Source organism: Delphinus delphis, chromosome 20, assembly GCF_949987515.2.
Source record: "Delphinus delphis chromosome 20, mDelDel1.2, whole genome shotgun sequence".
NCBI lineage: Eukaryota > Metazoa > Chordata > Mammalia > Artiodactyla > Delphinidae > Delphinus > Delphinus delphis.
In genome coordinates, this window is record NC_082702.1 from 29,699,712 (window position 1) to 29,723,415 (window position 23,704).

Consider the following 23,704-nt stretch of genomic DNA (forward strand, 5'->3'; position numbering starts at 1 on the left):
AGATATATGTATACATATAGCTGATTCACTTTGCTGTACAGTAGAAACTAACACAATATGGTAAATCAACTATACTCCAATAAAAATTAAAAAAAAACCAAAAAACACATGGTTGGGCTTCCCTGGTGGCGCAGTGGTTAAGAGTCCGCCTGCCGATGCAGGGGACATGTGTTCGTGCCCCGGTCCGGGAAGATCCCACATGCCGCGGAGCGGCTAGGCCCATGAGCCATGGCCGCTGAGCCTGCGCGTCCGGAGCCTGTGCTCCACAACAGGAGAGGCCACAGCAGTGAGAGGCCCGCGTACCGCAAAAAAAAAAAAAAAAAAAAAAAAACATGGATGACATCATGTCCTCTCATCTGAAAATATTTTGATGTGTTTCCCTACATAAGACTATGGTAAATAAGTTCCACTTTTATGACGACTCAATGTTAGACAGTTCTTTCTTTTACTGATCTGAAATCCATATTGGCTCAGCGGAGCCAAGCAAGGGCGCCAAGTTTAGAAAGTCCTGAGTTTGGTGCCCATTATCATTTAGGCCATGCCCTAGCCATGCTGTCTAGGGAGGTTACTTCCTCTTTCCTTTCCTCATTTCTAAAATGGGTACCCCCCCAATAAAATAAAATAAAATGGGTACCCCAGTCCAAATTAGCATGCAGAAACTCATCTTGAATCCAGTGGTGACAGACCCTCTCTGAGCCAGGCTCTTGCTAACTTTATACACAGCAGATACTCTTCAAGAAACTTTATAAATATTCCCTCACTTAATCTTCATAAAAGCTGTATGGTCGGGACTATTATTATCCCCATTCTATGGATGGAGAAATAAGGCAGAGAGAGTTTAAGTAATTCATCCAAGGTCACACAGCTGTAGAGCTGGGATTCAAACATGATTAGCTCATACTCTTAACTACTCTGCTATGCTACATTTTAGTAGAAATCTTATGATGTAGTGGGCTCCCAGCCACCAGAAATTTAAGCCAAGGCTGGCCATTTACTAAATGAGACAGGACATGTGAAAACACAAAGTATGGCGTTTACTACATACCAGATGCCCAATCCATGGCAACCAACCTTTCAGCGGATTCCAGCATAGATGCTGGGAGCACTTGAAGTCCCCCAAGGCCCACTGAAACTGATGCTGCTCTCAGCCTCCTGGAAAGGGGTGAGTATAGCCTTGCACGCTCGAGGTCTAGTCTTGCCAGGAGAAAGCCAACAGCTTGGACAAATACCACAGCACAGAAATGATAACAGCTTACATCGTGAAGCACCTGCCATGCACCAGGTCCTGGTCTAGGCATGTTGCATATATGAACTCGTTCAATCCTCCAACAACCTGACTCGGGTACTATTATCATTTGTGGTTTACAGATAAGAAGACAGAGACTTAAGAAGATTAAGCAACTTGCCCAAGTGACTAATTGGAGGAACTTGGATGAGACCCAATTTTTTACCCAATGAGACTGAAGTTAACAGACTCAAATCCTAGTGCTGAAGCCACCATCTCATTTCAAATGGAAATAAAGTGGGCCAGGAGGTTACAGGGCTAACAGAGAGAGAAGGCGGAGGAAGTCAGAGACATTCAAGAACGGTGTGTTCTCCTGTCAGTGATGCAGGGAGGGGCCCCCTTGGCCAGGCCCTGAGCCAGAGGTCCTGGGGGCTGCAGCAGCAAAGAGGCCCCGTGCCTATTTTCAAGGAGCTCAGATCCAGACAGGGAGGAAGGAGACATGGCAAACTCTCTCAGAGAGAAGGAGGAAGCAGCTGGTGCCTTTACAGAGTGCAATGGGGCTTTCGTAGGGCACCACCTCTCGGCATTTCAGAGGTCTACTGCACCTCCAATCCACTTTCCTTCTTCTGACTCTATAAGCAGCAAAGAACAAAGTCAATTTTACAAGTGGAGTTCTGAGTGGCCTCAATATTTCGAAGAGGCTCTATTACCGTGGAGAACAAGAAACGCTCAGTTTATTAACTATATCTCCCGTAAACACAGGCACACGCATGCATGTATGCACGTGTGCACACACACATGCAAGTTTCCATCTCAGGAAAAGGAATCATTAGCACCCATCTTTTTGAGGACCCTTGATGGGATGCTGATGGCCAAGCAGGATGAGCAGAGGTTTATGAGTCTGGACATTTCCACCATCCCCCTGTTTGAGTACCCATTGTGCGTCAAGCACTGGTATTAGGTCTGAAGCTAAAGGTTTAAACTGGAGGCGAGCCCAGGGAGAAGTGAGTGAATGTGTCTATAACCTGCAAGGTCAGTGGAGGCAGAAGTCTGTCCTATTCACTCTTCAGGCCCCCAGGGCCCGCAGTGTCTACTGCCCTGAGTAAGCCAACAGTAAGTGTCTCTTGAACAGATGCATGAAGAGGTAAGTGACCTTGGCCAAGGTCAGTTTCTTCCTTGGTAGCGTGAAGCTCCTACAACCACCGAGAGGGATGCCTTGAAGAAGGATCCAGCATCCAATGTACACGAGAGGCCTCCAGGTTCTCAAGGCGGGATCCATTTCCTAGGGAAAGAATCCGCTTTCTGAAACCGTACAAGCTCACCAGAGCTTCTGCAGAAATAAAGGAATAAACTTCATGGTACGGTTTTTAATTTTTGTTTGTAATTTCTGTCTTGCTTCTAATAAGCAAAGCAAAGCTTCCTCCTTCTCCGACACCCTCCTCGTGGTCTCCCAGAGCATCCCTGAGTTTGTCCAGGGCTCCCCTCTCACTGCAGCTCAGCCCATAGGCGCGCAGCACGGCTCTCCTTCCTCCTTTCACCTCTTCAGCAGATGCAATAAAAACCTTTCACTGGCTGACATCGAAAAGGCAGCGCTGCCTCAACTGCTGGGTAATTCAGGAAGCCTCTTTCTCATTTTAATTGGTTCCCTAATTGGAATGTTTATGGGTTGTGCAACAGCCTGGGATAAAAAGGCCGGGTGAGCAATTACGTGCCTGGCATTCCTATCTGGCAGGAGTTAATAGTTTAATAACAAGAAGGAGAAACATCCCGAAGTTCAGTGGAATGCCATGGTTTTGTTCTCAAGAAATACCTCGATGCAAAACAATCCCCCAAGTCAGAAATGATGTCACGCAGTGCTTACCCAGTAGCAAGCTGGTGCTTTGCGAGTCTCCGGGTCCCTTTTTGATTTAGTGGGACCTGCAGAACGGGGGTTCGCTGGGGCCTGTCAGGTTTATAACTGTGCACTCCTTCACTGGCTGGAGATAAGGGGGGAAGCAGGGCCCCTGATGGGCCTGATTGATTCTCTGGAACGAAGGTTTGTCTTTCCTGGCGGGTTGGATGACTTCATTCTGGTAGATGAGGTCACCTGAGTCAAGGCAATAAAGCGTCTGATATTCACATGAAAGCCAGGGTTCAAAGCAACCTCTGAAGGAAAGTCTCGCGATGCCCCCATCCCCTCCATGCCATCAGGAAACAGCATCTGCGCTAAGACCCTTCTTTCCGTGGTACAATTTTTTCTGGAATGAAACTCGCCGCCCCCCGCCCCAAGCAAACTCTGAAGCCTAGTTGGATGGTTCTAATTTATAAAAATTTGGGAGTGGGTGGGTTGTGCAGAAAAATTGTCCGTAACGACTTGGGCATTTGGCTGAAATAAGCTGAGTGCCGTTTTCCCAAAGGAAATCATATTCTAATTGTTGCCACATCGTGGCAACTGGGTCCTTGGTTGTTTTAAACAAGCTCACTGGTCTCTTTCGGCTCGGAAAATCCCTGGTATCAATTTTCTGGTAGAGAGACAGCAGACTGGGAACACAGCTTTCATCTAATCCTGTAGATTACAAGTAACTTTTTCATGATGCTACTGTACTGAGATGGCATTATCTAAAGCAGCAACACTAACGGAAGGTTTGGATTTGGGAAAGGACAGAAGCAAAATTTTTTTTTCAATACAGGAATAAGAAAAGATGACCTCTGCCTACGATCACAAATTAGAAATCTTTCCCCAGAGGGCAAAGTCCATTTTTGATTTGAGTTTTGAACTGACCTAATTTGGCCCAGTTTTATGTGCTTTATACACATTGGTTCAGCACTTGGCACTTGGTGGTGGATTTGGGTAATTAGCTAACTTCCCCAAGCATTGGTTTCCTTAAATGTAACACAACACCAAGACGAACACTAAATAAGGAAATCTTGTATTTTGTAGAAATGGAGATGTCATCAGATGCAACGTTATTTTGTTTCTCCAAGAAACGAAAAACACTGGTGATGGAACCATATCGCAAAGCTTTCTTATCATTTGGAATTTTTGTTGAAAAAGTATTTTGAAGATTTATCTTGACGTAGACTTTCACCACGTATCACGCTTGGTATTCATACAAAATGGGAGTGGGATATATTGGTTAAGGTAATGACAACCAGGTCATGACCACTGCTTGGCTGGAAGCAGTTGTATGAAGTCATCAAAGGGAAGATGAAACCTGATTCCTGAGATGTTCAAATGGGAAATGATGTGCGTTAGAACTGAGGAGACCCAGGAGCTTGGCACATAGTAAATAGTCAATAAAACACAGTCATTGTAGTATTAATGATTATTCCGGAGAGGAACCGTAATGTAATTGCAAATTTTCTCTTTCCCCACTTTTTATCAGAACGGAGGTTTCAACGAGTTTGATGTCCCCGGACAAAGGCAGCACTCTCCACGGCTCCACACTCCGCACCCCGCGACCAGCCAGGCTCTCTTCCCATGGTTCCACCCAGTCACCTCATTGAACCACTTAGGTCACATGTCCTTTTCTGAAGCAGGGAAATGGGATGTTTTGATTGGCCAGACCTGGGTCATGTGCCCAGTCTGTTGCCAGGGGTTACAGTTGGCCCTACCTAAGCTACAAAGCCAGGGAGTGGGAAGGAGCGGTTTCCCAAAGGAAGATCAAGGTGGTTTATTACCAGAAAAAGGAGACGTAGCTGTGGGACAGTTAAAACCACTTTATTTGACTCAACTCAGGACCCAGGTATCCACAGGTATTTAAGTAGCCACCTTGAGCCCAGACCTCTCCAGGGATTCAGGAAGCCCCTGACACCCTCAAGTCTCTATGAGGAGCTAAACAAAAATTATGAGCAGCTTCGCAGGGGTAAACAAGCAACAGAGCTTCTGTCATCAGGAGCCGGAAGCTCCCTACCAGAGATGGAGGCTCCTGACCGCAAAAGGAGCTTTGCATCTCTTCCTGAACATGCCTGCAAGGATGGCAGAACGAGTGCTGAGTTCTCACAAAAGGACACCCACTAAACTCAGCAAGATCACCACCCACCATGAGAAACAGTAGATTTTTTTCAAACTCATTTGACACAAAACCCTCCTTTTATAGGATCTCATGAAGTGAAGCTTGCATACATCCCATATTGGAAAATGCTAGCCTAAAACAATTGCCCATTTTTCTAAGTTCCTCTGAGCCAACATTTATGGACTATAAATGCCTAGGACATTCCAGGAGCCCTGTTTATGGCTGGGAAAGGGCAGGATTACGGCTCTAGGGGAACCCACCATCCAAAAGACAAGGTGACGGACATTTTGGTGCTGTGATGGACCTGAGAATAACAGACTATGCGCAAGTAGAGAGGCAGGGGTATTCAACAATCCCTGGAAGTACCCTGAAATACTTCAAAGAGGAGATGTGCTTGAAGTGTGGGCATTAAGGGATGAGTGGAGTCTGTCAAGCACAGAGACATTGCAAGCAGAGGGCACAGCACAGCTACCTCTACTCCTGACATAGAGATGTTCCAGAAAATATTAAATGGCATTTGGAATGCTAGAGGAGGCCTCAGACTTGCTTATGCACTTTTCCCTCAAAGCCCCTATAACCAAAAAAATGTCACTACAGGAGATGCTACAAGTTCCTGTCCAGGTAGGAAGGTGGCTTGCCAAACCCCACTCCCTCGGTTGCTTCCAAAAGATGCTAATTGAGTTTTGAAAGGTCTCAGGCACCACCCAGAGTAGATCTCAACACCCATAGGGGCAAGTTTGCTCCCCACAATGAACCTATGTGGTGGTTTTAAAATAGGTCTGCACGTTCATTGACACTTTCAAACGGTGGAGTCTAATTTCCTTCTGCTTGAATGTGGGTCAGACTTAATCAAGCGACTTTATTTTAATGAACAGGAAGTGACAAGTGATTTTCTATGACTTCCGAGGCTAGGTCATAAAAAGCTTATAGCTTCTGCCTAGTTTTCTCTCTCTCTCTCCCACTGCCCCTCTGTTTCTCTTTCTGTCTCTTTTTCTCTGTCCCTCTCTCCCTCCCTCTCTTCTCTTTCCCTCATTATGCTTCTGTTTCTTTGTCTCTGTGTGTGTGTGTGTGTGTGTCTGTCTGTCTGTCTGTCCGTCTCTATTTGCCCCTCTCTTCCTATCCTTCTCTCCCACTCTGGACACTCACTTTTGGACCCCGCCAACACATTGTGAGGACACCCAGGCTACCTGGTGAGGCCATGTGGTGGTACTTTCCCAGAAAGCCCTAGCTCAGGTCTCAGCCAATGCAGTCGTATGTGGAATCACATTATTTTGTGCATTGAAGCTACCCAGATGCAGCTATACAGCCTGATAGGTGTGGTGGTCAGAGACGGCAGAGTAGAGTATGCCAGATAATCCCCCTATCTTTTTTTTCAAAGCTTATTTGTGTGTTTCTCTTATTCTCTATGCCTCATGGGAAGAGAAACCACAGTAAATGCAAAGAACAGCACATTTCTTTGGCGGCTTTGGGGCCTAAGAGGACTCAGGTGGTAAAAGTTATAAGGTTTCACTTTACACAGAGATTAGAAAGTTTCTAGCAGGTACCATGCAAATTTCACCCATGCTCCAAACACAGCAGTGATTAAAAGTACTTAAAAAGGAGTTGGACACCTTCATGGCTCTCGCAGGCCCTCATCTGCATATTAAATCTGCTCTGCTGAATCTTCTCAACTGGAGGAAGTTTCTCTCTCTGCCAGCTCAGCCACTGCCTGGGAGGATTAATGACAAGGCAGCTCCAGTCTAGGCTGGAGAAATCCTGACCATGTCATCTGCCAGTTTCAGCACCTGGCTCCACACAATGCCAGGTGCTGGGTGAAGTCTGCACAAGGAGTGGGGAAACTATTCAAGACCTTCCAACCCAGCTGCCTTTCCACCGAGGGCCGGGTAAACAGTCCTGGAGGCCGCTGCCTGGTGGGGACATGGCAAAGCTGTCAGTTTTCAAGTACACGTTGGATCTTTCTCCTTGCAGGAGGGTAAACTGGGTATACCTTTTCTGAAGTGCGTTACCAGCCAGGGTTGAAATTAGGCCGGTTTTCTTTTTACCTATCAGTTAAGCAGAAAGCTGAACTAACTGGAAAGGTGATAGGCTAAAGCATTCTGGGAAAGGGAGGTTTTTGTCTTCATCGACGGAGGGTTTCTTGCTTCTCAGGCTCTGTGGAGCTACAGTCGTGAGCCAGGAGATGCAGCCCATTGCTGGACACAGCTTGTAAATAAGTCAACGCTGAAATCGTTCATTACTGCAGCAATAAGTGTTGCAGAGAAGTATGGGTATTCTAATGAAGGTGGCTAATAGGGGTTGAACCCACGTGGGGAGAGTCACGATTCCCAACCTTGTCTGAGCTCGGGCCAAAAGTCCCTCCCTGAGCTCCGTGGCATCTGTATGAGACTGCTCACTGCTTGGAAGAAAGAAGGTTGCAGCCAGCCAGCTCCCTTTCTTTAAACCAGCATCGCTATCATTCCCCACAGGGCGTCTTCAGCAAGTGCATGAATCCTCTCTCCCACCCGCACCGTGGTCCACACGAATAAAATCCTAAGAATGGCCAATATATTCTGCGCCAAGTCACAATAGCCTGCAAGAAGAAATGCATAAACTCATAGCTTCGAACCTAGGCTATTTAGCATCCCATTAAAAATATTCAAAATATAAATCAAAATTCATGGGAATAAGTAATATTCAATTTCGAATTTATGGCATTTTAAAATAGGATGATTTCCTCAAATGTGCAATAAATTTGGTTTTGTGGAATTGCACTTGCCACCTTATCATGACAGTTGCTTTATCTACACAGCCCACCAAAGCAGAGTCACTTTATAGAATCTAAATTCACAAATCAACTGTCGTCTTCACTTCACTGATTCATTGCTGATGGGCCTTTCACAAGGTAAAAAAAAAAAAAAAATCCCTTCTGAGTTGACAAGAGTAATAAATGGGGAGCTGAGCACTGCCCATGCATCCACTGGCCTGCTGACCCGCCTGTAGTGATACATGGCAGAATAAACTCATAAACCAGACGCATCTTTTGGCCTCTCAGAATAAATGGAAACAGAAGAGCATTTATGATTATCATTGTGTTTAAGGATCATGGTCCGACCAGAGGATGATACAAACTCAAGGAACATCTTGAAAACAGGAACCCAGGCCAGGCCATTGAGAGTCAAAAATCCAGAAATTTTAGAGAAGTTTTCGCTTTGTCAGTTTTTATGGCCCCTGCTGTCCTGTTGTTTAATCAGGTGAGAGAGTGCTGGTGGAGGACATGTAACAGGGAAAGGGCATCTTTGAGTCTGCAGAGAAAACATTATAGAAACACTAGGAAGAAGGAAAGAAAATGAAGGAAACTGACCAAATTAGAGGATGTGGTCAGATACACTGCAGATATTTTTAGAGCGGCCTGTGTAACAGCTTTTCTGAATGCCAAATTTTAGCCTCAGATAAGCTAAGGAAAACCCTGACATTGCCAGCGTAAGAAATTAGTATGATTGGCAAATACGCAGTGATTAAGTTCTTTCTTAGAAATGTAAACTTGTTTTTTTTGTGTTCTTTTGCGGTACGCGGGCCTCTCACTGTTGTGGCCTCTCCCGTTGCGGAGCACAGGCTCCGGATGCGCAGGCTCAGCGGTCACGGCTCACGGGCCCAGCCGCTCCGCGGCATGTGGGATCTTCCCGGACCGGGGCACAAACCCCCGTCCCCTGCATCAGCAGGCGAACTCCCAACCACTGCGCCACCAGGGAAGCCCGTAAACTTGTTTTTTATGTAGCAAAAGCCAAATCTTTAAAAACATGTCCCCAGTTAATTTAAGCACGGCCCATGCTTTATAAACTGTTTTTTTCAAAAGCACAATTTGTAGAATGGAAATGCATTTTTCAGTTCCTAATTGACAATATTCAAAGCCAAACTCTTAATTGTGTTTGAGAGAAAAGCAAGAAACAGATTCGGGGCATCTCAGTCATGATACAAGCACATGGATTTCAATTTTCTGAACTCAGCTCTGGGACAGAAATAACATGTATGGATTCAAAATGACTAATAAGATTTTGACTATCAGCATCCAGAAATGGATTTCTGCTTGCTAGAAGTATTCAACAGGAGGGACATATTTAAGCAAGTGCTAATTCTGACCTCATATTTAGCATCTGTACTCAGACATTCTATTGAGAAGTTGAATGTGCTTTAAGGGACTATTTTTAATAGTAAAAATAATGCAACATTGTTATAGAAAGGTTGGAAGAGGAAAAGGTCATCTCCAATGAAATCACCCTACTGCAACTATTATTATCTTGTGTATTCACTTTTACCTTTGCATATGTTCACAAGGATAGCATACATATAATTTTATATTTTTTTAATTTTAATAAGTTTTTGTACTGTTTGCTTTCAGGCTTTTTGTAATTATAATTTTAATGGCTACATAATTATCTATCAAATATATGCACTGTGATTTAGTTGATCATCATTTATTTTATAATTGTTGGATATTTAGGCAGCTTCTAAATTATAAATAATTCTCTGATTAATAACTTCTTATTTGTGAATAATATACTCATGGACAGTTAAACTTCAAAGGACTAGTTAAATAGCAAATTAAATACAGCTGAGGAGAGAATTAGTGACTCAGAAGATAGATCTGAGAAAGTTTCTCAGAATGGAGTGTGGAAGCAGAGAAACACGGATCATATGGAAGAGAGATGAAGAGACAGAAAGGAAGGAATCAGAAGATCCAAATACAACTAATTGGAGTTCCAGAGATGAGTATAGGAAGAATTGGAGAAAACATGATGTGTCAGTTGTACATGAAGGCTGAGGGTTTCCTAGAATTAGTCATGAGACTCCAAATAAAAGAAGCACATTAGGGCTTCCCTGGTGGCGCAGTGGTTGAGAGTCCGCCTGCCGATGCAGGGGACATGGGTTTGTGCCCCGGTCCGGGAAGATCCCACATGCCGCGGAGCAGCTGGGCCCGTGAGCCATGGCCGCTGAGCCTGCACGTCCGGAGCCTGTGCTCCGCAATGGGAGAGGCCACAACAGTGAGAGGCCCACGTACAGCAAAAAAAAAAAAAAAAAAAAAAGAAAAGATTTCTGATAATAGATGTATGGATGTAGTTAGATATAGACAAAAAAAAAATACAAGGATCAATCCCTGTTGATTCATGACTATTTATTGACCTTCTACTATATGCCAGGCACTGCATTAAGACTTCAACATAAATTATCTTATCTAATTCACTAAAACAACTCAGCATGGGAAGTATAAACCAGTCCAATTTTATGGATGGAAAATGAGGACCCAGAGAAAAGAGGTGACTTACTTGTCTCTACATCATTAACTGTTGGAGTTAATATTTAAACTTGACCTGGCTCCAAAGCCACATGCTCCTTTCACCATCCCACACTGTCTTGAATTGGTTGACAGACACCGTTATTTCTGACAGTGGCTTCTGGTCGACTTCAGTGGAAGGCTTTTGTGGATGTGAACCTTCTCTGAGCTGTCATCTTGACTCCTCTTTACTCTTAAGCAAATTGTGTGGAACAAGAGTCAGTCAACTTTTTCCTAAAGGATCAGATAGTAAATAATTCAGGCTTTACAGCCATATAGTCTCTGTTGCAACTTCTCAGCTCTGTTTTTTTTTTTTTGTTTTTTTTTTGCGGTACGTGGGCCTCTCACTGTTGTGGCCTCTCCCGTTACGGAGCACAGGCTATGGATGCGCAGGCTCAGCGGCCATGGCTCACGGGCCCAGCCGCTCCGCGGCATGTGGGATCTTCCCGGACCGGGGCACGAACCCGCGTCCCCTGCGTCGGCAGGCGGACTCTCAACCACTGCGCCACCAGGGAAGCCCTCAGCTCTGTTTTTGTAGCATGAATGCAGCCCTAGACAATACCCAAACGAATGGGTGGGGCTGTGTTCCAAGGGAAGTTTCTTAATAAAAACAGCTGGACTTGGCCTCTGGGCCATAGTTTGTGGACCTCTGATGTAGAGGCTGAAAGAATGGCTTTAGGATCTAGGTTGACTGGGTCCAGTCCTGGTTCTACCACCAACTGAATGTGCAACCTTCAGGAAGTTATCTAATTTCACTACGTAAAATTGGGATAGAGTTGTTGTGAGGATCAAATAACTGAATATGGATGTTATTTAGAAACTCATGAAATGAAAAGTATTGTGTGCCTCCACCTTCAAGATTTTTAAAATTAAAACCAACCCAATCAAAAAAATGGGTGGAAGATGTAAATAGACATTTCTCCAAAGAAGACATACAGGTGGCCAAAAAAAGCACATGAAAAGATGCTCAACATCACTAATTATTAGAGAAATGTAAATCAAAACTATAATGAGGTATCACCTCACACTGGCCAGAATGGCCATCATCAAAAAAATCTACAAACAATAAATGCTAGAGAGGGTGTGGAGAAAAGGGAACCCTCCTCCGATGTTTTTGGGAATGTAAATTGGTACAGCCACTATGGAGAACAGTACGGAGGTTTCTTAAAAAACTAAAAATAGAGCTACCATATGATCCAGCAATCCCACTCCTAGGCATCTATCCTAAGAAAACCATAATTTGAAAAGATACATGCACCCCAATGTTCATTGCAGCACTATTTACAATAGCCAGGACATGGAAACAACATAAATGTCTATCAACAGAGGAATGGATGAAGAAGATGTGGTACAATGGAATATTACTCAGCCTTAAAAAAGAACAAACTAATGCCATCTGCAGCAACATGGATGGACCTAGAGATTGTCATACTGAGTGAAGTAAGTCAGACACAGAAAGACAAATATCATATGATATTGCTTATATGTGGAATCTAAAAAAAGGGTACAAATGAACTTAGTTACAAAACAGAAGTAGAGGCGCAGATGTAGAAAACAAACTTATGGTTACTGGGGGTAAGGGGGGGGGTAGGGATAAGTTGGGAGACTTGGATTGACATATACACACTACTATATATAAAATAGATAACTAATAAGGACCTACTGTATAGCACAGGGAACTCTACTCAATACTCTGTAGTGGCCTATATGGGAAAAGAATCTAAAAACAGAGTGCGTACACGTATAACTGATTCACTTTGCTGTACACCTGAAACTAACACAACATTGTAAATCAACTCTACTCCAATAAAAATTAAAAATAAAAAACAAACCAAGATTGAGTTTAGCACTGAATGAACTTCAGTCAAGGCAAGCCTGTGGACTTGAAGATCTCAAAGGAAAGAGCATATTGCTTTGGATCAGATCATACTGAGTTTCTGAAAACACTCTTTACGTACTTAACACAGTACATTTACTGGGTACCAGCTATGTGCCAGGCACGGGACAAGAATGGAAGATGCGAATACCCTGCCGTGCTCTGTGCTAACGTCTGAGATTGAGGGAGCACCCATTTTGGAGATCACTGAAAAAAAACTTTCAGACAAAACAATTATTTTAATTTAGTGCTTTTGTGTTTCAAAACCAATCCACTAAGAAGTGACTCTGAGGTCCTTAAGTACAATTCACGTCTGAATGTGATGCCAATTGAGTTTGGTCATTATAGTTTAACCACCAGGGTATTAATTGAAGCACTAGAAAATACCTCTGGTCAGTTTCATTATCTAATGGCACTTGTGTTTTCTAATGCATCTTAATAAGAGCTGTTGCATATGCATAGACCAGTCTAGATTTTACAAGGAACAGTTTATGCTGATTAAGAAAAATTAAAACTGGCCACGTTCTCCTTAGACTTCAAGTACGGTTATTTTTCCTATTAATTTTTCCAGATATGATGTGTGCTTTAAAATAATGGCTGGATTTCATTGAAAACTATTCATATTGTTTTGTTTATCTATAAAATTAATTGCTATAAAAATTCTCTGCTGGCTTAATTTATATATCTGAATTGAGTTCCCTAGTATTAGTGAGTACAAGAGAGGCATTCCCCTGAATGTTAAATAATTTCTCAAAAAATGGTAGCTTTATACTAGAAATAAGATTTTGTTTTCCTTAACTTGACTTACTTTAAGAATTAAGGATACCATTTGCTAATTAAATTACTCAGTATTGACTCTAAAACTTTTGGTTTAAAACTTGATTTGATAAAAAGCCATTTGAAACATTAGCTCATGTTGTCCTCAGAGTGTGGGAACACTGATATTCCATGCCCGATATACGATCTGGATTCCACAAGATTTTATTTTTGTTTTAAAACATACTGAAAGCATATTTTTAAATAAAAATACTTTAAGCTGTAATCATATCAATGTATTAACTACTGACTGGGTTTGATTCAAATTTATGGGAGAAAAAAAAAAAGGAAACAAGAAATAACAAAGTCCTAACCTAATAGAAAGGAATTGTGAAAAGACCACTTTTCTCAAAGCTGGCCCTCGTTCAAGGTACATATGGTCACATAATCTTTTAAAAAGCACAGTTCAAGTCTCGATTTAATTTTGTAATAGCATAAATGGAATTACACTGCTGATGAAGTTCAGCGCTTAAGCTGAAGCGCACATCAGGCTGGATGAGTGACCCTGACTCAGTGTACTTGGCCAGCAAGACAGCCAGGGCACCTCTATGGGTTGCCTTCCCTGAACTAAATCGCAGTCACTGGGCTGGATGGGATCCTTCTGATTAATGGCATACCAGTCACCTTGTAAACACAATCATAGTGCAAGGTTAATAACTACTCTACAGGAATGGATTATGTACTCTGTTTCCCCTCTTTGTATTTTTTGGGTACCAGGGATTAGCTAATGGCAAAGCATTGGCTCTCATAGAAGAGTTCCAGGGTGAACTCTGGGTGGAGACGGGGTAAATTTTCTAACGCTCAAATCTGCCTGAGTTCTGTAATTTTCTCAATGTCTATCTTGAAGGCCAGTCTCCCTATGGCTACTAAGGAACCTAAGGGACCTCCTGATGACCTTCCTTTCTTTTATAGATGAGGCAACTAAAATATAAGTGCTTACCTTCGGCCATGGCTCATACCCTAGGCAGCTAGAGACTGTTTCTTCTGCTTTCAGCCATGGCCTTTGGGTCAGCACCGTCCTTTGGTGTACAGATCAGCAACCGAGACTCCCTCCTTCTCTGGCACTGTCAACACATGCTTCAGTAATAGCACGTGTCACAGTGTCTTGGTGTTTCCCCTGTAGACCTGGAACTCTTCAAGGGATTGTGTTTTATTGTCTCTGTATTCTCAACGTCTAGAACAGGGTCGATCACATATTTAAAAATGGAACTATGGCCAGAGGGCTGTCTACACACAAGGACAGACCCTGATGCTTTACACTTATTAACTCACGGAGACTTGTTTTTCAGATGAGAAAACTGACTCGACAAAGTTAGATAATCTACCCAGGATCTCATAACCAGTAAGTGGCAAAATGGGATTTGGACCCAAATCTGTCTCCCAAACCCAAGCCCTTTGTATCACACCCAGAAATAATGTAACGTAAGGCAGAAAATGACACATTCCTGCAGGATTTGTATTTGAAGTACCTTGAGACTTGGAAAAGGGATCAGCATCGGTCAGGAAAATTCCTTGGCGTATCTACCCTCCAGGAATTTCGAATAACAGCCGAGTCCAGGAGCTTTCTCCTTGCTGATTTTCCAGTGGGAGTTGGTCCATGGCAGTGCGCTGCACCTTTCTGCCATTAGACCTGAGAGCCATAGGAGATTAGCCCCGGGAGTTTCAGGGGAGGAGCAAGAGAACATTGTGGTCTGCTTAATCAGCAAGCGTGCCAAAGTCCTTTCAGTAAGCCCCAAATAGCTGCGCTAATGCAGGGCAGGCAGCAGCCCATGAGCCACTTAGTGACCGAGCTTTACCCTCACAGCAGTGGGGAAATCCAACCGTGGCTCATGCAGCAAGCTGACTGCCAGAAAGCCACTCGTTGGTCACAGTGCCGTCCCCTGCCTGCCGCCCTGTGCCCTGCTCTCTCCTCAGAAATCACTGAACTGCCCTTCAAAGTCACGAAGCCAATATTTGATCCTTCAACCCCATTTCGGCCAAGTGCATGCTGACTGGCCATGAGCCACGACACCAACTTACATTGTGAAAAAAACTAGATTTGTGGGGATATTTCTGGCCTTTGCGACTGATATCACAAGACGAATGGACACCTTCTCAAAACTTGCTGATGTGGTTTCATCCAGACAAAAGTCTTCTGGTCCAAATGAAGCAGGGTAATTTACAGAGGAACTATTTTTGTGTTTCTGACACTATTACCTTGCCTTTTTTTTTTTTTTACAATCAATGCTTGTGTTCACTTTCTTACTCTTGTTAAAAAAATATCCTCTTAGAAATTAAAAGTCATCTCTTTTCTACTTTAAATAAGATAATAAGAGGTAATCACTCACTATGCTTCCCTTGTTGCTCTGATTGCCAGGAAGCTCCAAATCAAAAAATATTTTTTAGTTGCAAACATTTGCCCTTAGCTTAGATTGAGCCACCGTAATCCTAACTCACCACCCTCTTATTACTCAGCTTTGCTCTTTTTCTGTTCTGTTTACTGTTTCTGTCCTTTTTTTGAGGGGGGGGGGAAGCTACCTATTTCCTTTTTGAAAGGCAGAGGGGTATAAATAATTGAATCATTCTTAACCGCAATACACACTGCAGATAAATGTAGCCTTTCAGAAATGATCCCTCTTTTCACCCTGCTGCTCTCAAATTCCCGATGGCACATGCTTCATCTGAGCAGAGAATCACTGGCTGATTCTGTACCTTGCATTTGGCCTCCAGCCTAGACCTCAGACACACAAGCTGAATTAGGGCCTTTCTTTGAGTACTCAGGAGGATCAATGTCATTGCCACTGGCAGTTCCCTGGCTCCTCCTGCAGCCTCCTTCCAACAGGTTATGGGATCAAGAAACTTTGATGGTTGTTATTACTTATTATGGTTGACATACAAGCATCTGAGAATAGCATCTATTTTAATGTCTGAATTATTTTTTTCTCAAATTAATGGGTAAGATCCTAAAACTCTCCCTATTACAAAAGACGATTTGATGAATCACAAATAAAACCCCTTTGAGCATAAATGAATAAGGTTTGAGCCACTTCGAGTTATTTTTCTTGTCTGATAAAACCATTATCACGTTTACAGCTTTGACAATGCTGAACCACATTCCTTTGATCATCTTATAAAATTAATTGATCTTGCTTATCTGTTGTTCTATTTTAAATCATTTAATTGAGGATATTAAGAGAAGTAATGGTAACAACTAAGGCATTTATTAAGCACTGATGTTCAAACTTGCAACGTGATTTTCATAATCTGAATTTCTCTATCACCAAATTCTTTTCTTGTGGGAATTTACATATAGAGCACCTCCAGCCACAGATAATTTTCTGTTGCTTAACATTCTAAAGGACAGACATACGCTGTGGCAAATCACTGCAGCTATACCTAATTTTAATTATTCTTTTAAATCAGATAGATACCCTGCAGTGAAATTCTTATAGTTAAATAGAAATTAAAAGTTTCTAAAAACCTTAATTTCAACTTCAAATTTAAATGCAAATGAATGCATGGGTATGGAAAGAATCTCCCTCCAAAATTAGGAGGGAATTCTCTAGAAGCCTAGGTTGATCACAAAACCTTATTTTGGTCCCCAAAAGGCCCTTGGGCCCCAAAGCCACTCCATTTTGCACTGCCTGGCCAATGACACCAACTAGATAAGCTGGAAGACTCAGTTTTCCCAAGTGACAGGTGCCCAAGAGAATTATTTTAGTGTGGGTTCCCCTGGAAATAGACCCTGAGACAAGAATTCACGTGTTAAGTCGTAGGGAAGTGGTCTCAGGAAACAGGGCGGTAGAATGGAGGAGTGAGACAGGGGAAGGAAGGCAGCCAGCCAATAAAGGGTGTGTTACTGAGCCAGTCAAACTGGGGCTCCATCCTGCTGGAGAGTATGGAGAACCAGTATAGAACATCCACGGGTCTCAGAGTTATCCTGTCTGATGGGCGAGGGAGCTGAGGTATTTATCCACCACTCCCATCAGTTATTAACGTGAGCTGCTTCTGAAAAGGGTCAACTCCCTGGCACTGAAATCCTTGTGTGTGAACTGAGTGGATGCTTTGGCCTGAGAAAGACCCCAGGCAAAGGGACATAGGGGCTGAGCATCCCTGAGGGCCCTGAAGTAATAAGCCCCCCCAAGCGCCACTAGCATCCACTACAAAGAGCTAGCTTAGAAGTTTCAAACTAGCAGTCCACTGGCTGAATGCAGCCTGCAGGTATGTTTTAGTTGACCCATACTAAGTTTTTTTTAACATTGGAAAGTTTTACCTGAGAATTAGGATTTCTGCATTCTCTTGAAATTTTTGATCTAATTGATCTTGGACAAGAATGGAGACTTTGAAGTGAATTAACTAGCCAATATTTGGTGAGTAAATCATATATACCAAGTATTTACCCTGTGGCAGGCACAAAAGACCCTAAGACTAGGTCCTTATCTTCCAGGAAGTGACAGACCATACCGTGCAACAAAGCTGTATCAAGGCCTTATCTGCAGCTCAAAGAGAAGATGTAGCACAAGCAAGACCAATTCTCAGAGTCTTAGACGACTGCACCAAGCTTCACGCTCCCAGGGACAAGTCTGCCCTCAAGGCCTACCCACATTCTGACAATCGTAGCAAGCATTTATAGAGCACTAGCCGGGCACTCTTTTCAAGTGCAGTGTATGCACTTAGACTCACTGAACTCTCCGTATTTCACATAAAAACCGTATTTCACATAAAAAAGTTGATGCTCAGCAAATTTAAGTAACTTGCCCAAGGTAGCACAGCAGGAAGCAATCTGAATGCAGTGGGATTTGAATGCAGAGGTTGGCCCTTAAGAATTCGACTGCACTGCCTCCCAAAGCTTACCAGATGCAGTACTAAATTCTCTCTCCTCTCTCAGGTTCCCGTTGCTCCCCGCAACTAGAGCAGTCCTTTGTCATCCTGGCATTCTGGGAACCAGCTTCCTGGCTCCCTTGAAGCCTCCTCTGAAATCCTCGTCCACTCCAATCTCAAAGCTTTGCTGAATTCCTTACAGCACTTTTAGTCTGAACTCTACAACCTGACCCTGAACCCCATGCGGTCACCTCCTGTTGCTGACAGGGGTTACAGTTCTAGGGGGGTAGGAGAAAAATACGTAACAGTTGTACGAAACCACAACTAGCAAGACTAAAGTCTCATCCCAAAATAATAAAATACATTAACATATTTTATAGCACACATCCAAGTCAAAGTTTTAAAAGGCATCTGTTTCTGAAACAAATCAGCTTCTTTGCTATTAAAAACTACCCTGGAAGGAGACATTGGCTGTGACATTGGCTCAAAGTGCCCTGAGAAAGATATGCCCTCAATTTTTATGCCATAGATCCATAATGAAGTTTTCAAATTTGCTTTTACTGATTCAAAAAATTTAATGGCATCTGTTCCTGAAATCCTGCTGCTTTGTTTTCCTAATCAACAAAATGTTGCCTTTTCACAAATTATCAAGGTACTCAGGACACACTTTTCTGGACTGTCCTACACCCAAAATTCACAGGGACATAATTCTCTCTGCATAATACCCTAGGGCTCCCTGAAGCAAATTCAAAAGTCTTCAGGGGCAGGTAGGTTATGAGAGCAAGGGAGGTGACCCAGGCACCTTCAGCAAATTGGATGTCACAGGATGGCTCCTCTCATGGGACCATCCCATCTCAGCGCCAGCCAAGTGTTACCCTGCAGGAAGGCGAGTGCCATTCTACTACTGAGGGAAACCCAGCAATTCATATTGTAATCTAAAAGCTCCCAGATTTTAAACATTGCCAACTAGTTTAATTGTACTTTAAATGCAACACAGGCTGGATTCACACTAGTGTGAGCTGCAGGGACCCAGCCCACAGGCCACCAGAACATGGAGTGTTATCAGCAGACAGTCATTATGCGGTTTAAGAGTGTGAACTTGTCACATACCAGTGATGGCAGAGTTTCCAGTCTTGAAATCTACATGTAAAACAAAGGCTGTGATTGCAGAGGGACATTATCCTTCTCTTGGGGGATCTCATAATTAGTCCTTGTGCATTGTATTTTTCCTTCTCAATATGTAAACACCCAAAGGAGACTTGAGTCTGTCGATTGAGTGATTCTTTTCTTCAACAAAAATTTACAGGCACCTACCACATGCCAGGTACTGCTCCAGACACTGGGGAAACAACAGTTAACAAAAAGACCGAAATTCTCTGCCTTTGTGGGACTTACCTCTTAATTCAGAAGAGGAAGTCCACCACCCCCGGGGGAAAATAGGAGTCAGGGCAGGTCCTGGATACAGACACATTGAAAGGATTGATGTTCCTTGGTGCTGAATTCATTGTGACCTGGCGTTACCAGCTGCCCAGTCTGCTATCCACTTCTGCATCAAAATCGGGAACCTCACAGTTATTTCTGGAGCTGCATTTTGCCTACACGTAGCTATAACCCAAGCCAGATTGCATATCAACCCTAGCACTTTCCCTGCTTCGTCCCTGCCTGTACTTTGGAGCTGTACACAGTAGCTTTGATTGTTTCACTGAAAACAATTTAGCAGATGAAATATCTCCCCGCAAAGAATGATGGTCCCTTAACCTGTCCTTTCAGGCTGAAGTCACCGGGAGATGCTAAAGGAGCATGTGTTTTATTGGACAAGAGTCACATCTGCTACCACAGCGGAAACCCAACCTTAAAGCTCGCTGCCTGGCGCCACTTTGAACTCAGTGTGCTGGTGAGATGGCACTGGGGGTAATAGTAAACCTGATAGCTCAGAGCTGAAACACAAGGCTGTACACACAGCAAAATAGCAAAGCGGTTATTTGCTGTGATTATGATCATAACCCAAACACGCGACTCAGACCTTCATTTTGCTCCACAGATGGGCGCATACAGTGTGGGAGTTTTTTAGCTGCTTTTTTGGCTGACAGCGCTAAGACATTTCAATGACACATAGCAAATCAAAGTGACTCTCTCCCCCACCCCAGTTACCATCTTTGCAGAAATAACACAGACTCATGGACACTGCAACAGAACAAGGAGTCAAGGAGTAGTGTATCTACTAAAAGGAATTTGAGAAATTGTTGGTTAAGGCATATCTTCTTTCCTCATGGAAAATACTGGATGTGGACATACTAAGATAAAAAAAATCAGAGTTCAATTTTTAGCTCCATCCATGCTGCATAAACAGAAGGTCGTTTTACTTGTTTTGTGATGTTGATTTCTTCTCCTTGCCATGGGCTGTCCGTGCATCATTCCCACTGCAGAATACACAGCCTTAGCGAGCATCTCCATGGGGGGTGGGGGGGTGGCATTTTATGGCACAAGGAAGCTAAGCTATCTCCCCAAAGTCACACATCAAACATCTCCTCTGTGCCAAGCAGTGCCCTAAGTGCTGAAACTGAGACAGGACTAACACATGGGTCCAGTGAGGAAGCATGAAGCATCACTATGCCGTGGAGTAGAGACTGAACAAGGTGCGGGGAAGCCCACAGGTGAGTGACACTAACTTCAGGGATGCTGATGGCACACCCAGTGCCCTCTGTCTGCAGCAACATCCCATTCTCCTTTTAAAATAATTACTTATTTTTATTCAGGAGCCATTGAGTTTCACTAATCTAACATGGGTACTTGAAAGAATATTGGGTACTTGAAAGAATAGTGTGTATGTTCTGGGGATTTAGGACATATCAGTTAGGAGTTTTTCAGTTGTTGAGTGACAGAAAACACAACTCAATCTACTGAACAAAAAATAATAATTTTTAAATACATTCTTATAGTTAAAAAATTGAGATTACTGCCTTCAGGCATGGCTTGATCCAGTGGTTCAAACAATGTCATTAAGACTCCGTTGATTCCACTTTCCTCTGTGCTGGCTTTACTCTCAGGCAGATTTTCTCATGTGCTGGTCGTGGGCAACTCCAGGCTCACTCTTCAAAGCTCCAAGCCCTGCAGAAAGAGAGAGCTTCTTTTCTCCAAGCAGCTTAAAAAACATTCCCAGGCCTGACTCTCATTGGCCCAAATTGAGTAACACGCCTATCTCTGAACCAGTCACTGGGGCTAGAGGAATGTGATTATTTGATTGGCCAGATCAAAACACAGGCTGAGGGTGGAGTCAACCCCACCCAGACTACCACTGGCTGAGGATACGGGAGGGACAGTTATCCTGGAGGAAAATTGAGATAGTTTGTCGGAGAGGTGATCCGATGAAAGAAACAAAAGATATCCACCAAACTTGGCTAGCTTTTGGAGAGGAAGCTGAGAATATAAGGAACCCTGGGATGGGTGGTAAGGCTGGGGAAAGGTGGGGAGGAAGTCTCCCTGAATTGTTTGTGGTTCATTCAGGAAAACATGTGGGTCATTTTAATTCAAAAGAATTAACCAGAGTTAGCAATTTCCTGTACTGGTCCTCTGAAAAACGACACCAGCCCAACACCAGGCGCTAGGCATTCGATTCCTGCTGCTAGCACGCTGACAAATTGCCAATATACATGCAGCGAGCGTTGTTAAGTACTTCGCATATTTATGCTGACTTCACGGGGGCAATAGATTCCGTGGCGGAGACACTCTTGCATATTTATTGGAAAGGTGCTTTGCGTGGTGTGCTGTGCTTTGCCTTCTGACCTCTCCGTCTCTATTTCCAAGCTTCGTTTAAGTATTGATTTGAATAAAGTCATAATTGCAACAGAAGCCTTTGTAACTTAACTGGAAGTGATCCACTCCACAGTGTACAATGTACCATTTTATGCCATTCCAGATTGTTCTTAACTCTCTGTCGTCTCTGGGTAACTGATAATATTCTGGATTGCTTGGCTTTCTCCCTTTGCAGATGCCAGATGGAATGATGCAGATTAAGAGGGCAAGAATAATCAGGGTTTACAGCGGGGGAGACGGTGACCCCACACGCTGCACTGGACCCAGATTCGCCTGTGGAATTGTAAGCCCTTCCAAACAGCTCCCCCAGTTCAGTGAGAAAGACCTTGGGATCGTTCTTGTCCTCAGTTTCTCCTGTTGGAGAGAAAAGGGGTGGAGGAGTGGATATAGGAGACAAGCCAGAGTCCAGCTGTGTGAAAACCTATGTCAGTTTCAGAGTTTCCCACAGGGCTTGAAATAAACAGCATTTGGAGGTGAGTCACCAGCCAGCAGCCCCAGAGATGGGTCTCCTGATGGATTCATCCTCCACCAAACAAAGATGCACACTGTTCTACGGTTCTAAAGATGACGGGCCATTCGTGGGGCAAGAGTCTGGGCATGTGCCCCCAGGCCTGGAAAACCTGTTCCCCCCCAACGTTGGCCCCCTCGTGACCAACCTCACGGGCTGTGAGAAGCTGGGCAGCATGGAATCTCAGTGTGAGGGTCACTGGCATACAGAGAGACAGAAGCCACAATCCCGGTCCTCTTCAGAGGAATGGGAACCTGGGATCCTTCAGTATTCCCAGTGGGCAGGCGCGGATAGCAGGGGATGGCAGATAGGCCAGGAGTGACAAGCAGGACAATGAAGAAAGAAAAGAGGCTTGCTTTCTGCTTGGAAGTATGCAGTGTTTCCTAGATAGTTCAAGCCACTAAAGGAACAAACAAACAAACAAAAAGGTTAGCTACCTAGATGGGTTTCTGTATAAACTTCTCCCCAGCCCCCCAAATGTTCACCTCTGAGGGTGTTTCCTTCTCTGAGCATTTCTGCTCTTCACGGGCTACATACTCATTTTGCCAGCAAACTGGGCTTCCCTGAGACCAGGTACGGATGCTGCTGGAATCTGCACCTCCTTCCTCCTCCCCCTGCCGCAAGTTTCAAATTCTGAAGCTTGACAACCAGGAGTCAGGGTTACATGCCCTCCGGGGCGGGAGGGGCTCTTAGACCTGGCCTTGAACAAGAGTAGCAAATAAATGTTCATTCAACCTGTTTTCAGGGAGGACACCCTCTTTGTTGGGACCTGGGTTAGGGCAGGGGATGCTCAGGTTTAGATGTCCTCAAAGTGCTCTTGTCTAGTAGAGAAAGTGACAGATGCATCGAGTGCCATGAGAACTGTACACCTCAGTACTATTAGGGGTGCCATTTGTTCAGAAGAGGACAGTGGCAGCAGGGGTCCAAGGAAGAGGTGGGCCTGAGTTGGAAGTGCTGGCAGAACAGGTATGAACTAAGCCTTGAGCCACTTGACAAATGAAGATGCTGCGCCAGGAACTGGTCCCAGTGGTTTGCATCCATGAAATCATTTCATCTCTGTAAGCCTATGACCCAGGCCCAGTAATTATCCCAGATGAGGACACTGAGAGACCAGGCCAGTGTAACAGATCAGGACCCTATGGGGCCTTCCCAGGACAGGCCCTCCCCCATATTCTCTGCTTTAGCTCCTCTCTGAAGTATCAAGATAATAGTATCCGATCCATATTTCCTGAGTTTTTTACAGACGCTAAAACCCCCACCAACAGGAAGATGTTTATTACTTGATGACCCCCAGGCCCCCAGGCCTCCTGGAGCCTAAGGATTGATAATGTTCCCCCCTGTGACACTGCCCTGATACCTCACC

General features: G+C 43.9%; 1 pseudogene; it reads left to right on the forward strand.

Moving 5' to 3' along the window:
• The first annotated feature begins 2,357 nt into the window (after positions 1-2,357).
• Positions 2,358-23,704, forward strand: part of LOC132416042 (mitochondrial import inner membrane translocase subunit Tim29 pseudogene) — a 96,563-nt pseudogene continuing 75,216 nt past the window's right edge.